General features: G+C 37.4%; 1 pseudogene; it reads left to right on the forward strand.

Moving 5' to 3' along the window:
* Positions 1 to 582: 582 nt before the first annotated feature.
* Positions 583 to 3,205, forward strand: LOC126726278 (pentatricopeptide repeat-containing protein At3g54980, mitochondrial-like; annotated as a pseudogene).
* The last annotated feature ends 11,509 nt before the right edge of the window (positions 3,206 to 14,714 follow it).

A 14,714-nucleotide genomic window follows, 5' to 3' on the forward strand; every position in this document is an offset into this window, starting at 1 on the left:
TTTTTATTATTATTATCTAATTTAGGTTTTTCTCTCCGTAAACATTTTGCGATGTTTGAGGGTGTAAGTATTGGGGGGGATTTGCTATTGTTGTTATGTTGTCAATGCATGATAATTGTGAAATTTGCTTAAAACTTGTAATTAGCTGTAATTTTTTTTTTTGGGGGGGAGGGGGGGGGGGGGTGTCTAAACCGGTGTTTCTCAAATGGGGTAATTAACTTTCTTTATTCAATAAAAAGTAAAAAGAATTAGGAAAAGCGACCATGCATGAAATTTGATTTGAATTAATTTTCACGACATCGTCTTAATGGATTTCAACTCATGACTTACCTAATAATACTAAAGAATAAAAATCTTTATGTTATATTTTTATTTTTGAGTATTTGTATTTTACTTTATATTTCTTCAATCACAACTATACTCAAATTTTTTTTTCTTTTTTCTTGTAAAATAACAAAGTTTAAAATTAATAAATTAAAAAAAAAAAAATCAAGCACATCCGAAAAAAGTCCTGTATTGTAAAGTACCATGGGCCAACTATAATACAAAAACAAATTGAGTACCATAGAGCTGAAACACCGAAAGAAAAAAGTACGTATAAGTTGGAACCTAAGAATTTGGTTCAAATCATTGGTATATACGAACTAAATTTAGGAGACCGAAAGCTCAACTGTCACACAAGAGAGAGTTACGCTTTCTTCACTGCTGAATGCCGATAGTGACAAAGTACAAAGACACACAAGAGGGTTTTAGGTAGGGTTTTTGCTCATATCAGGCAACTCTGAAAACACAGAGCACACACACAATAATGATGATACTGAGATCTTCAATCACTTCTTCTCCAGTCCCTCCTTTTCTTCTCCGCTCTTTATTGAACCCCAAATTTCTCTGCTCACACCCACAATTTCTCCATAAACCTCAATTTCCCGAGAATCCCAATCCGGAGAGAATCACTTCAGAATTCGAATCCGAGTCTGAGTCTGAATCCGAACCCATTTCTCAAAACTCAGTTTCGACTCAAACCCATGTCATAAACACCCTCCTCTCCCACAAGAACAACCCAAGATCGGCTTTGAATCACTTCAAACAGGTTGAGAGGAAGCGAGGCTTCGTTAAAAGCGTGGATGCTTTCTGCGTTTTGCTTCACATTTTGGTGGGCTTTCCGGAGACTCATAAACTTGCTAAAGGCTTGCTTGCTGAGTGTGTCTTCGGGGATTCAGCTCCGGCTCCGGCTGTCTTTGTCGATCACTTAGCCGAATGCGCCAACAGGTTTGGTTTCGTGTTGGATTCGCGGGTTTTTAATTATCTGTTGAATAGTTATGTTAGAGCTAATAGAATTGAAGATGCTGTGCTTTGTTATAATAGAATGATTGAGAGTGATATAATTCCTTGGGTACCATTTATCAATATTCTTTTGGCTGCATTGGTTAGGAGAAACATGTTTGGTGAAATACATGAATTGCACAATAAGATGGTATGTAGAGGAATTAGTGGCGATTGCTATACTGTACATGTGATGATGCGTGCGTGCTTGAAGGACGGGAAGCCTGAGAAGGCAGAGGAGTATTTTAGAGAGGCCAAGGCTATAGGGATAGAACTTGATGCAGAAGTGTATAGTATTGTTATTCAGGCTGTTTGTAAGAAACCCAATTTGAGTTTGGCTTTTGTGTTATTGAAGGAGATGAAAGAAATGGGATGGGTTCCTTCGGAGGGTACGTATTCTTGTGTTATAGGAACTTGTGTGAAGCATGGGAATATGGTAGAGGCATTGAGGCTTAAGGATGAGATGGTTAGTTGTGGGAAGTCAATGAATTTGGTTGTGGCGACGAATTTGATGAAGGGGTATTGTGTGCAAGGGAATTTTGATAGTGCTTTGGATTTGTTCAATAAGATTGGTGAGGATGGACTTTCACCGAACAAGGTTACTTACTCAGTTTTGATTGAATGGTGCAGTAAGAATGAAAAGGCCTATGAGCTTTACACCCAAATGAAAGAAAAGGGTACCTAGCCTAATGTCTTCAATGTGAATTCCTTAGTACTTGGGTTCTTGAAATCTCGGTCACTGGAAAATGCATTCAAGCTGTTTGATGAGGCAGTCGAATGTGGAATTGTGAATGTTTTTACATATAATAATCTTTTGTCATGGCTCTCTGAAAAAGGTAAGGTAAATGATGCTCGAGGTATATGGAAAAAAATGATTAGCAAGGGTGTGGAACCTAATGTAGTGTCTTACAACAACATGATACTTGGCCACTGCAGAAAGGGGGATATGGATGTTGCAAATAGTTTATTTTTGGAGATGATAAAAAAGGGCTTAAAACCTAATGCAATAACGTATTCTGTTTAATGGATGGATATTTTAAGAAAGGTGACACTAAACGTGGCTTTGATGTGTTTGACCAAATGGTGGGTGTAAATATTGTTCCCACAGACTTCGCATTTAACACTGTTATCAATGGTTTGTGCAAAGTTGGCCGCACATCTGAGGCAAAGGAGATGTTCAAGAACTTTGTTGAGAGGGGTTTCATTCCCATCTGTTTGACTTACAATAGCATTATAGATGGATTCGTCAAGGAGGGTGCCATCAATTCTGCATTGTCTGTTTATAGAGGGATGTGTGAAAGTGGAATTTCCCCCAATGTGGTCACTTACACCAGCTTGATTAATGGGTTTTGCAAAAGCAATAATACTGATCTTGCTCTGAAAATGCTGAATGAGATGAAAAGCAAGGGTCTTGAATTGGATGTCATGGCATATTGCACTCTAATTGATGGGTTTTGCAAAAGGCGAGACATGGAAAGTGCACATGAACTTTTTTCTGAACTTCGTGAAGTCGGTTTGTCTCCAAATACAGTTGTGTACAATAGCATGATTAGTGGCTTTAGGAATCTAGATAACATGGAAGCAGCCCTTGACTTGCACAAGAAAATGATAAATGAGGGAGTTCTGTGTGATTTGCAAACGTACACTACATTGATCGATGGATTGTTAAAAGATGGGAAATTACCACTTGCATCAGATCTTTACTCAGAGATGCTTTCCAAGGGTATTGTGCCAGACATCATTACATATACTGTTCTAATAAATGGCCTATGTAACAAAGGACAGCTAGAAAATGCACGCAAGTGTGCCACCAGGAGTAGCTTGTCGTTGTGTTTTTGTCCATTGCTCTGATGCCTTGTTTTTTCCTCTGTTGATGTTATCATTATGCAGTTTGGCAGATATGGCAGCCAATCCATTCCATGCTCTATTCTATTTGGTGTTTATGCTTTCAGCTTGTGCCCTATTCTCTAAAACCTGGATTGAAGTATCTGGGTCTTCTGCCCGAGATGTTGCCAAACAGCTCAAGGTATTCCAAGATGAAACTTATGCAACACTTCAAAAAAAAAAAACACAAAAATATTTATTTTTACTTTTTCCCATTTGAAGAGCAATCTCTTTGATCAATAATATAGATTGCTAGTACTATTGACCAGTAACTGGAATATTACTTGCGGTTACAATCATCTATCAGTACTTTGAGAAATTTGAGACGGAGAGAGCCAGTGAACTTGGCTTCTTTGGCTTTTAAGCGCTAAACGTCTGTTTTAGAGAAATCTTAGGTGGTGCTAATGGGCATCCCGACAGTTTTGGTGAAGTTATAGATGTAGGTTCCACCCTTGTTGACACACACCATGGATAGAGATCGAAATCAATATGTAGTTTGGTAATGGTTAGTGACTTGCTTTTCTATTTTTATGGTATTCATGTTAGCATGCTGAGGCACAGACAAAACAACTACCCGTGAAAACAGCGATCTTAAACTTTTTTTTTTTTTTTGATAAGTAAGAATGATATATATATGAAAGGCTACTCTATGCATGAAGAACATAGAGCAACCCAAAAAATACAAGCAAAAGAAAACAGAGAAAAAACAAAAAAGAAAACCAAACAACAGAATAATTACAAAAGAGAAAGGGAGTTAAGAAAAGAAGGGAGAGAATCACTAGTCGTGAGTCCTCATGCTCGAGATCAATAAAAAAGAGTCCCACCAAAAGAAGCAAGCATTTGATCACCGGAGCTATCTAAGTTTTCAAAAGTCCGCCGATTCCGCTACTTCCAAATACACCATAGGATGCACAACAGAACTAAGTTCCAAATTTGAGATGAATGCTTCTCCAACCAATTCCACCAACCAAAAAGCAAATCTGGGATTGATCTAGGTATAACCCAAGACAAGCCAAAAGTTATAAAGACAAAGCTCCGTAACTGATAAGCCATCTCACAATGAAGAAGTAAGTGGTCTATCGTCTCTCCACAATGACGGCATATAATGCACCGGCCCACAAAATCCAATCTCCTCAATCTCAAGTTATCACCCGTTAGGATCTTATTCCAAGCTACACACCAAACAAAAAAAGAAACTCGCCTAGGGGCCTTTGCTCTCCATATAGCTTTCCAAGGAAAGACAACTAATGGAGAATCCCTTACGCTCTGTTTGTTTCAGCATAAACGTTTTCTGGAAAATAGTTCATTTTTCAAAAAGCATTTTCTAGAAAACTGTATCATTTTCCAGTGTTTGGTAATGACCTTGAAAATGAGCTTAAGAATGTTTTCTAGTGTTTGGTATGCAAATTTTTATTTTTATTTTTTATATTTCTTGTGTAATTTAAAACATGTGTATTATGTAAACCAACTAATGTAATCAATATATATATATATATATATATAAATGAATTTGGTTTTCATACTAAAATTTTGACAATAGATACAATCAAAATTAGTTGTCAAATTTTCATGATATCTACCACTCATCTTGCTCATATATATGAACAGTAACATCCATACATACATACATACATATATATATATATATATATATATATATATATCAACCATTTGTTTATATACATAAAGTTGACATAGGAATACATCTTTAATAAGTATAAATAACAATAACTTTTAATTGTCTATTCTTTTTGTTGGTACACTAACTGTCTATTATAGTTAACCACGTCTTTAATATTACCCGAAATCATGTATTTATATAATGTATCTACATAATATATTATCACTGCATAGTATCCACATAATGTATCTACCAACAAATACAATTCTCCTGAACAATTATCATTTATTATATAACAATATTATTAATTTACTATAAAGATTATCTTATGTAAAAGCAATTTAGAGCCATATAGGCACTATGTTTAAAATTTTTGTCTTTTACTTCATTCATTCTTTCTTCTTCTTTTTTATTTTTTATTTTTTATATATTTTTTAGCACTTTTATGTGCAAAAAAAAACTACCTGCAATCCATCAAACCAAAAATTTCTTAGAGAAAAAAATAAAATCAAGTTTGAAATTCAAAGTAAAGAATTGGGATTTTGATAGAGAAGAATGAAATAATTACCGCTACAAATATGTTTTCCTTTGCAAGTTGGTAGAGAGGAATGAAATAATTACTAAGTAATGAGGGAAAAAGAAAAATCTAATCAGAGAACTATGTTATAAAGGGGAAGAGAAACATGGGGAGAGAGAGAGAGAGAGAGAGAGAGAGAGAGAGAGATCTGGAAGAGGGGAGACCAGAATTAGTGACAGTGAGGGTGTGAGGAAAGAAAAAGAAAAGGGAAGAGAGAAAGAGTGAGAGAGTGTACCATGAGAGAGAGATTGTTTTCCAAAATTTTTTTTTGGAAAACAACCTATAGAAAACAAGCCTTATTTTTATTAAGATTTTTCATTGACTAAAGATAGTTTTCCGTTGACCAGTTTTTTTGTGCTACTAAATACTGGAAAATGTAGAAAACTATCTTTACAGAAGGTTTTCTAACAAAACAAACAGAGCGCTAATTTGTTATAATACAACCGGATGTCAAATTCCCCATTAGGCTTAAACTTATCCTTGTTGGTGTTACCTTTCTCTATGCTACATGCATTTGTTTGTATCTTGTTCTATGATATGCTTGGTTGCATGCAACTTGACCCATGATTTGGGTGTTATGATTGGATAAAGTTGCCTTTAAATATACTCTAGTGCTTTGTTTATTTATTTATTTATTATTTTTTATTTTATTTAAGTTAGAAAAGAAGGGGTTTAAACTAAACGGGTCTGGATTAGGTCCAGTGCACTTCTCAATGGGTTCAGTGTCATTGGATCCAAACTGCCCCCAAACTAAACTCCCAATATACAATAAATTGACCTCCGGGTGAGTTGAGCCGAATGGTACTTCCACATGTCTTAAGTGCATGGGGGGAATGTGGCAGCCTTGGTTTGCACCCTTGGGGGAATGTATTGGAGTCATCTGTTGTGAGAGGACGGAGAGGCAACTTATTTTTTACATAATATATGTGTTGTTATGTGCACAATGCCATCCTGCTAATAGGAGGGTATTGATCATAACTTCATAAACCCTTGCAAATTCAACCTACTGCAGTCATTAATTTGGGGGAGAACATGATATAAGCAGGGAAATGCAATGAAACGAACTTTGATTTAATGAATCATGTGATTTAATACACTTTGTTAGTCATTTAAACAAGTCACATTACAATTAAGTAGATCATTGTGAGTGTGACTAAAAGTGTGTGTGGATAGTCTTTTGAGTTGCCATGTAGTGGGTTGGAGGAACTCTCCACCAAACCATTTTGGAGGAAAATTCTGTCCATGGAGATTTACTATCACTTAGTTTAATTTTACCTTTTTGAAATATGTCCTATTTTTCATCATGAGAAGTGTAATTAAATTAAAAATCAGTCATCTATCTTGTGCTCTGTAGAAACTACAAACTCATTGAGTAGCCTGCTCTGCTCTGACCCTACTCTCTCTAAATTTATAATTTCATTTGGGTTTGACTTATTGTCTTCTTGATGCAGTACAGAATTCTCAAAGAATTTCAGAAAAACACAAGAACAGAAATATAAAAATAAACCTAGGAATCAACATATAGACTTGCTTGGAATTAACACCAAGAAAAAGAAAACAGAACCTAGAAATTAGCACCAAACTATCAAAGGAGAAATGCCAACAATAAATTTTACTACTCAAGCCAATTGTAAACAATTCTATAGTACTGAGCCTTAGGATCTTCAAATAGAGTTTCAACCTTATTATCTTAATAAGGAAAGGAACATTTCTAACCAATGATATTAAATCTACTAACCCAGTAAGAAAACGAATTAAATCTTTAAGGAAAAAAAATTTTTCTAGGTAAATTAGGGGGTAGGGGGGCTGGTGGGACTCAAACCCTAGTGGCCAGCCTACACAAGAGGTACTGAGACCACTGGGGCATCCCTCAAAATTAATTGACTAAGCCTTAGGCACAAGTGGTAGTAGTCTCATCAATAAATTCACTGATTAGGCTGTCTTCTTGCATCGTTAAGTATGTGTGATTGAAGGCCAGTATCTTGTGTTCATACCACCTTCCCCTTTCTGGCTTCAGGTATCATAAAGAGTTTTACCTAATTTTTGAGAAAAAAAATGGGGTTTTCTTCTATATTATTCATTGCTTGATAGTGAATGGATATGACACAAAATTGGCAGTCAACTGTTTTGCTTACCTTTCAAATTTCTTGATGAATGTGCAATATGGTCCTGTATGAAATGCTTGTGTACATTCTTTTGTTTATTCTATGAAACAAGGTTGTAAACCTTGAACAACCTTTTAGTAAAATCATTTGTAATCAGGGCTATTATTTTAATCATCAAATATATTTTACTCTCTTCAATTATCAATCAATCCAAAGTGTTGCTGTTTATCCTCTTCCATGTTCTAATTTTCTAGATATGCTTGAGCATTGTAATTTGAATAGTCTGCTTATTTTGTTTGTTCTGCTCCCTGAGTACACCCCTGGTGTACACAGGTACTTCCTTTTTTGATCAATAAAATTTTCGTTACTTACCAAAATTATCAATGAATGTGAGTTTAAGAATGCGTGTTTGATTGTGTTTTTAGAGCACATAGACTGTAAATGTATGTAATTAATACTGGTTGTTTCTACTTATCAAAAAATACTGGTTATTTCTTTTCTTTTGGAGCCTATAGGGCATGCGCATACATTAAATGTTCAAGGGTGCCTTGTTATGTGTATCACTATGTGTATGAGTATGTATGGTATCACACGCATTTGTGTGAGTTTTGATTTTTTCATTATTACAGTGATCTTTGCTTCACAAATTCAATTCATTTATGCATGTAACTGAAGGTGCTAATGACCTCCTCAATTCACTACATCTATCTGATAATCTTTTCAGTATGTTTTATCTTCTGCTAATTGCGTTATTCATGCTTAAAATGTCCTCGTTATGAGTTTTTTTTTTTGTTTTTTGTTTTTATGGTGGTTGTAGTGTATTGCCACTAATAAGTTCACAACCGGTTTTAACCTTAAAAAAGAAAAATAACTTTAATGGTAGCTTGATAAGCAACTGCTAACAGGTTCCGACATTTCAGCCCAATGCTCAAGTTTTTATGTTGGAAGCTTGCATTGGTTGAATTCAATGGGTTCTGTTTAGACATCATGTATTCATTAGAAGTGGTTATGCAAGAAGTGACGACAAAATGGACATTCAGTGTGATCAATTGTGTTCACTCTAATCTTTATGACTCTCTTGTGGTCTGGGACCTTTTGTTCCCCCCTTTTTTTGGCTTGAAACTTTGTTGAGTCTAAACTGATAATTGAGAAAGGCATTGTCTTTTTTTATTTTTTCTACGTTAGTCATTGAATGAATTGGTGGGTGATTTTGGCACAAGAAACCGATAACTTTTACATTTTTTTTAATAAAATTTTTGGTAGAAAATGCATGTTCATTGTTATATGACATGGCTGTCTTCTTTCCTTCTTTTCTTTTTCTGTGTACGTGGAGCTTCGGTGATTAAATACAAATTCAGTGATTCACTTATTTTTTTTCTTCCTCTCCCCCCCCCCCCACCCCCCCTTTCAGAGTCATAATATATATTGTTTATTAAAATGTTTTTTCAAGTTGTTGAAATTTTTATTATCTTTGTAGGATCTCTTCTACCAAAAGTGACTGGTTGCAGGTTTGAATATGGGAATCAGGCTCTTCAAAACAAAGTTGGGGGTAAGATTGCTTAGCAATCATCTCTCTCAAATCCATCAAAGGCGTGTGTTTAGTGCACTGATTACGACCTTTTTTATGTGAGAAAAGTGTGCTTTTGGTTCATCTGCCTTCTTTGACTCATAAGCCAACCTGGTGACGATAGTACCCAGACTTTTGGCACTACAGCTGCTTCAGATGTTGCCAATTCAAAGACATCAATTTTTTTTTTTCTTTCCAAAATGACTTCAACATTAGTTAGCCCTAGGGCAACATTTGGTCTGTCCGCTGCATCAGCCTTAGGATCTGGGACGGCTTCTCTGGCTTCAAATAGCTAGCTTTTCATTTTGGGCTTCAAGTGCCGCAGCATATTGTGCTTTGAGTCCAGTTGGGATAGCTTTACAGATTGCCAGCAGCTCTTCATCTTCCTTTTGGTGCTCCTGCTACCCTAGCATTTGGTGTTGGCTCCATTCCAGATTTTTGTCAATCTACTTGTTGTGTCATTTGGGACCAACCTTTTTGGAACTTTGTCTTTTATGTCTATTTTGTGGAACCCAGATGTCCTCACTTAGTGAGTATTTTCATAACTCTGTAATTATGCAACATGTAATGTGAAAGATTTTATTTCGTTCTATTATTTTTTTAAAGCATTGCAAATCTGGGTGTTAGAAGCTATTGTAGTTTCTACTCTGGCCTTCTGTTTTGCTGATTATCTTTTTTTTTTTTTTTTTGAAAGGGAAATTGATATTTCAGTACAACAGAAAGCACATGGGAATAAACTAACATGAGAAACTTAACATTTCGCCCTATCAGCTAGGAGGAGATGTTGTAGCATTGGTGGCTCTGTTCCTTCCTAGGTTTGGGATTCTGTAGAACCTTTGGCTGTCTGTGCTAGTTCATGCGCCACTCTATTGTAATCCCTTTTTAGGTGCTGCACTTTCCAACTGTTCATGCCTCTCCATGGCTTGACCTTGTGTTTATGCTTGAACCACTGCGAGTGAGTCTATCTCCAGTATAATTTGGTGTAGTCCTCTTTCACGGGCTAAGAGGACACCTTCTTTGACTACTAAAGCCTCAGTAGTTTCTGCTTCATATAATCTAGCCATAACCTTGCTTCTCGCCACCAAAACTGTACCACTGCAGTCACGGATTACCACTCCCACACTAGATAGGCCTCCCACACTTGTTGCTCCATCCAAATTTATTTTGTAAACTTCAGGGGGAGGTGCTGCCCAATCAATTTCTGGAGGCTATTTCCTAAGCTGGCTTATTGTCATTGCTCTTTTGTAGTCACCTTGGATTCGCTGAGCATACCCCCAAACTTGGGATGGTGGGAGATATTGGGAGTCATGGACCACTTGATTACGGTCATACAATATGGACCAAGCCGTGGCAAAGAAGGTTTCAAAATCATGGGGGGTACCTGCATTCAGAATCAGTATAGCAACATCCACAAAGTTTTTGTTCTCTGCCAGAATGTTTATCGGGCAAGTGTGCTAACTCCACCACACATCCCAAAGTTTATTGCAATATAAGAGGGCATGACTAGTACACTCTAGCTCCCTTTCACAAAGAGGGCACTTTGTTTCAATGTTCATCCCTCTCCTTCCAAGGTTTAGTCTAATTGGCAGCCCCTCCATGCAAGCTCTCCAAGCAAAATTTTTTGATCTTGGTCGGGAGTTTCAGCTTCCATATTTTCTTCTATAGTGGAGTTCTATAATCTCCAGATGAGCTTTCCCCGGCCTCAGTCTTTTCCACTAGTGGTAAGGCTACATAGTAGGCGCTCTTGATTGAAACATGCCTCTTTTGTTATCCACCTAAATTATTTTGTACTCTGGCAGAGTATAGCTAAGTGGAATGTTGAGAATGACTTCCACCTCAAATGGTAAAAAGTACCACGTGATTTTATCCACCTTCCATTGCCTTGTGTCCTCGTCAATCAAATATGAGACCATAGGAAAATCCCCAATATCTACTTGGGGGGAGCAGATTTTATACGTGGTTGGTGTGGGCAGCCACTTGTCCTTCCATATATGTATCATTCTTCCATTCCCTATCCTCCATCTTGTCCCCTTTCTAATGACTTCCAGGCTGTTGTAAATGCTTCGCCAGGCATATGAAGGATTGTACCCAAGTTTTGCCCCCATAATATCACTATAGGGAAAATATCTATCCTTGTATATATGCGCCACCAATGAGTTTGGGTTATTTAGAATACACCATGCTTGCTTTGCTAACATTGCTAGATTGAAAACCTGGAGATTGCGGAAACCCATGCCTGCTTGTGCCTTTGACATGCACATTTTCCTCTAGCTGACCCAAGCCATTTTTGTCTCCTGATCCTTTTATCCCCACCAAAAATTCTGTTCCATTCTTTCCAAGTCTTCACACAAGCCCTTCAGAAGTAAAAAACAGCTCATAGTATATGCAGGGATTGCCTGCGTTATTGCCTTTATCAAAAACTCCTCCCCCCCCCCCCCCCCATCGACAGCATTTTTTCCTTCCACCTTGAGAGTTTTCTCTCTACTCTCTCCTTTATTTCTACAAAACCTTGTTTTTTGACTTGCCTATTACTGTTGGGAGGCCAAGGTATTTACCTTGTCTTGAGTCTTGCATGGGTCCAAGGATTTCCAAGACTTCGCTACTAATTTCAGGAGTTGTATTATGGCTGAAAGTTACAAACAACTTATTCATGTTGATTTTTTGCCTTGATGCTAGCTCATAGAGTTCAAGGCTTTCCACCAACTTGGTACATTCCTTCCTCTCTGCCTTGCAAAACAATAGGCTATCATTCGCGAAGAACAAGTGGGTGACCTTTGGGCAACCCCTACAGATAGATACCCCATTGAGGCTTTCGTTGTTGTTTGCATTAACAATGAGGGCTGAGAATGCCTTTGTACATAGAAGAAATAGGTAGGAAGACAATGGGTTTCCTTGCTGAAGTCCCCTGGTTGGGGTGATAGTTCCATGAGCCTCGCCATTGATTAGGATAGAGTATGTGACAGTTGTGATGCACTTTAGAATCCATCTAACCCATTTCTCATGAGAGCCTAGCCTTCTAATCACCTTATCAACAAACTCCCACTCGACTCGATCGTATGCTTTGTTCATGTCGAGTTTAATTGCCATGAAGCTATCCATCCCACTCTTTTTGTGATCCAAGTAATGCATTAGCTTGAAAGCTAGAAGCATATTATCGGTTATCAACCTCTCAGATAAGAATGCGCTTTGATTCTCCAAGATTATCTATGGAAGGATTGCCTTGAGACGGTTTGCAAGGACCTTGGATACTAGCTTGTAACACACATTGTTGAGGCTGATGGGACGAAAGTCCTTCATTTTGGTGGGGTTTTTCACTTTCGGCACCAAAGTAATGTTAGTATTATTAATATCAGACAAGGGACCATCTGAATTTAGCACATTAAGCACCATATTAGTAACATTAGTTCCAACAATTTCCCAATATTTTTGGTGAAAAATTGTTGACATACCGTCTGGGCCTAGTGCTTTTGTTGGATACATTTGGTGAAGGGCTATTCGGACTTCTTTACTAGTAAAGTCTCTGGTGAGCTCAGCATTCATTTCCCTTGTTACTTTGGCAGGAATCATTTTCATCACTTCATCAACTCTAGTTGGGTGAGTGGTTGTATTTATGTCTTCAAAATATGCAATTGTTGTATTGACAATGCTTTCTTTACTCTCACACAAAGCTCTGTCATTGTTCCATAGTCCAGAGATTGTATTCTTTTTTCTTCGCTCTGATGCCCGATGGTGAAAATACTTGGTGTTGCGATCCCTTTCACCCAACCATTGCACCCTTGATTTTTGTTGCCACCACATCTCTTCCTCATCTAGCAGATTATTTACTTCTTTTCTCAGCCTGTTTATTTTAGGTCCATTTTGCTTTTCACTATCACCCTTGATCAGCTCGTTGATTGCCTTTTTCTTCTCCTGGATCTTCTTTGGGTTTGTCCAAATGCTGATTTGCTCCATTTTGAAAGGGCTTTTGCACATTGTTTAAGTCTTGTCCTAAGCCCATCCGGACTACTCAGGTTTGTTCCTCCATTCTAGACTTCCTTAATTAGCTCCTTATAGTTTGCTCGTCTAGTCCATATGGCTTCAAAGTGAAATTTGCGCTTTCTTCGTTCTTGCAGTACTTTTGCATTAGCTAGTAAAATGGGGCAGTGATCAGACGTCGTATCTACCAAGTGCTGTACCTTGATATTCTGAAAGTGATCCAACTAGTCCATTGTTGCAAAGGCTCTATCTAGCCTCAAATACACCTTGTTTTCCCCTTCTTGTTGATTGCACCATGTGTAATCAAGCCCACTATACCCCATATTCTTGAAGCCACACTTGTTGACTACATTGCAGAACACTTCTATCTGCTGGTAGGGTCTCGGGGTTCCCCCTAACTTTTCCTCCCTTTTGAGTATCTCATTAAAATCATCGAGGCATAACCATGGCAGTTGATTCTGTCGATTGAGTGTGTTAAGAAAGTTTCGCAATTCCTTTCTTATATATTTAGGAGCCATTTTGATTTGGTTGTACCTAGAAAAACCATCCATGAAAGGCATTGAGGCACTTCCCGCCGTGTTATCCACTAAGACATCAATATGAGGGAGAGGAAAGTCATCCTTAGGGTATGCCTTGTTCAAGTCCCTAAAATCCACACACATTCTCTCCTTTCCATCCTTCTTAGGTATGAGCACGACATTGGCTATTCATTTAGCTTGGTGTACGGGTTTGATGAACCCTACCTTTAATTGCTAAGTGACTTCCTCCTTGATTTTTGAGAGCCATTTGGTCTTCATTCTTCTCAACTTTTGTTTGACAGGTACCATGTGATCATGAATATCAATGTGATGTTGAGCTATCTCAAGGTCAATTCAAGGCATATCTTCATAGGACCGTGCAAACACCTCTTGAAATTCTATAAGGAGTTCTTGAAGATCTTTTCTTTCCTTTTCATTTATAGTTAAGCAAATTTTAATTAAGCGTGGATTCTCATTATTGCTCAAATTAATAGTTTTAAGAGTTGGTTCCATAGGTTTAATTTTCTTTTTCAATTGTTTATTAATTTCATTTTCAAATTCATTTGAATTATTTAAGTGCAGAATTTCAATGTTATGGGACACATCAAAGTAAGCCAAATTAGAATTCATCTTATTGAAAATATTGAAAAGTACATTAGAGCTTGTATTACAAAACTTCTTCCCCATGTTTTTAGAAAACCCAACCTAAGTCCAATTATTAATGGGCCCCACAGTAGGCATGTTGAATTTGGAAGGATCACTTGGCTCTTCATTAGTGATGGCGAACATGTCCCCACCCGTCTTCATCATGGTCTTTATTGCTTTAGCATCCATGCAGTTCACCCAATCAACTTCTTCTTGTATCTCTTTGATCACCACGGTAGGCTTCTTCTAAAAGGTGATCTTTTCATTAAATAACATTTCCCAACCTGGATACACCTTTCCATCCTTAACTACCCAAGGTTCAGGAAAGCCACAATAAGGGAAGTTTTCCCCTTCCTTCACGAAGTTCCCATTGAGATTGCCAAGGTTTTTCTTGATTCCGTCGCAGCCTTTAAAGAATCCTAAACCTTCCCTAGTCACTTGAGTCTTGACGTTGGGGAACTTAACTACCCCTTTTCCTTCTCTTCCAAGGCCCATACCA

The sequence above is a fragment of the Quercus robur genome, chromosome 5 (assembly GCF_932294415.1).
Source record: "Quercus robur chromosome 5, dhQueRobu3.1, whole genome shotgun sequence".
Lineage (NCBI taxonomy): Eukaryota > Viridiplantae > Streptophyta > Magnoliopsida > Fagales > Fagaceae > Quercus > Quercus robur.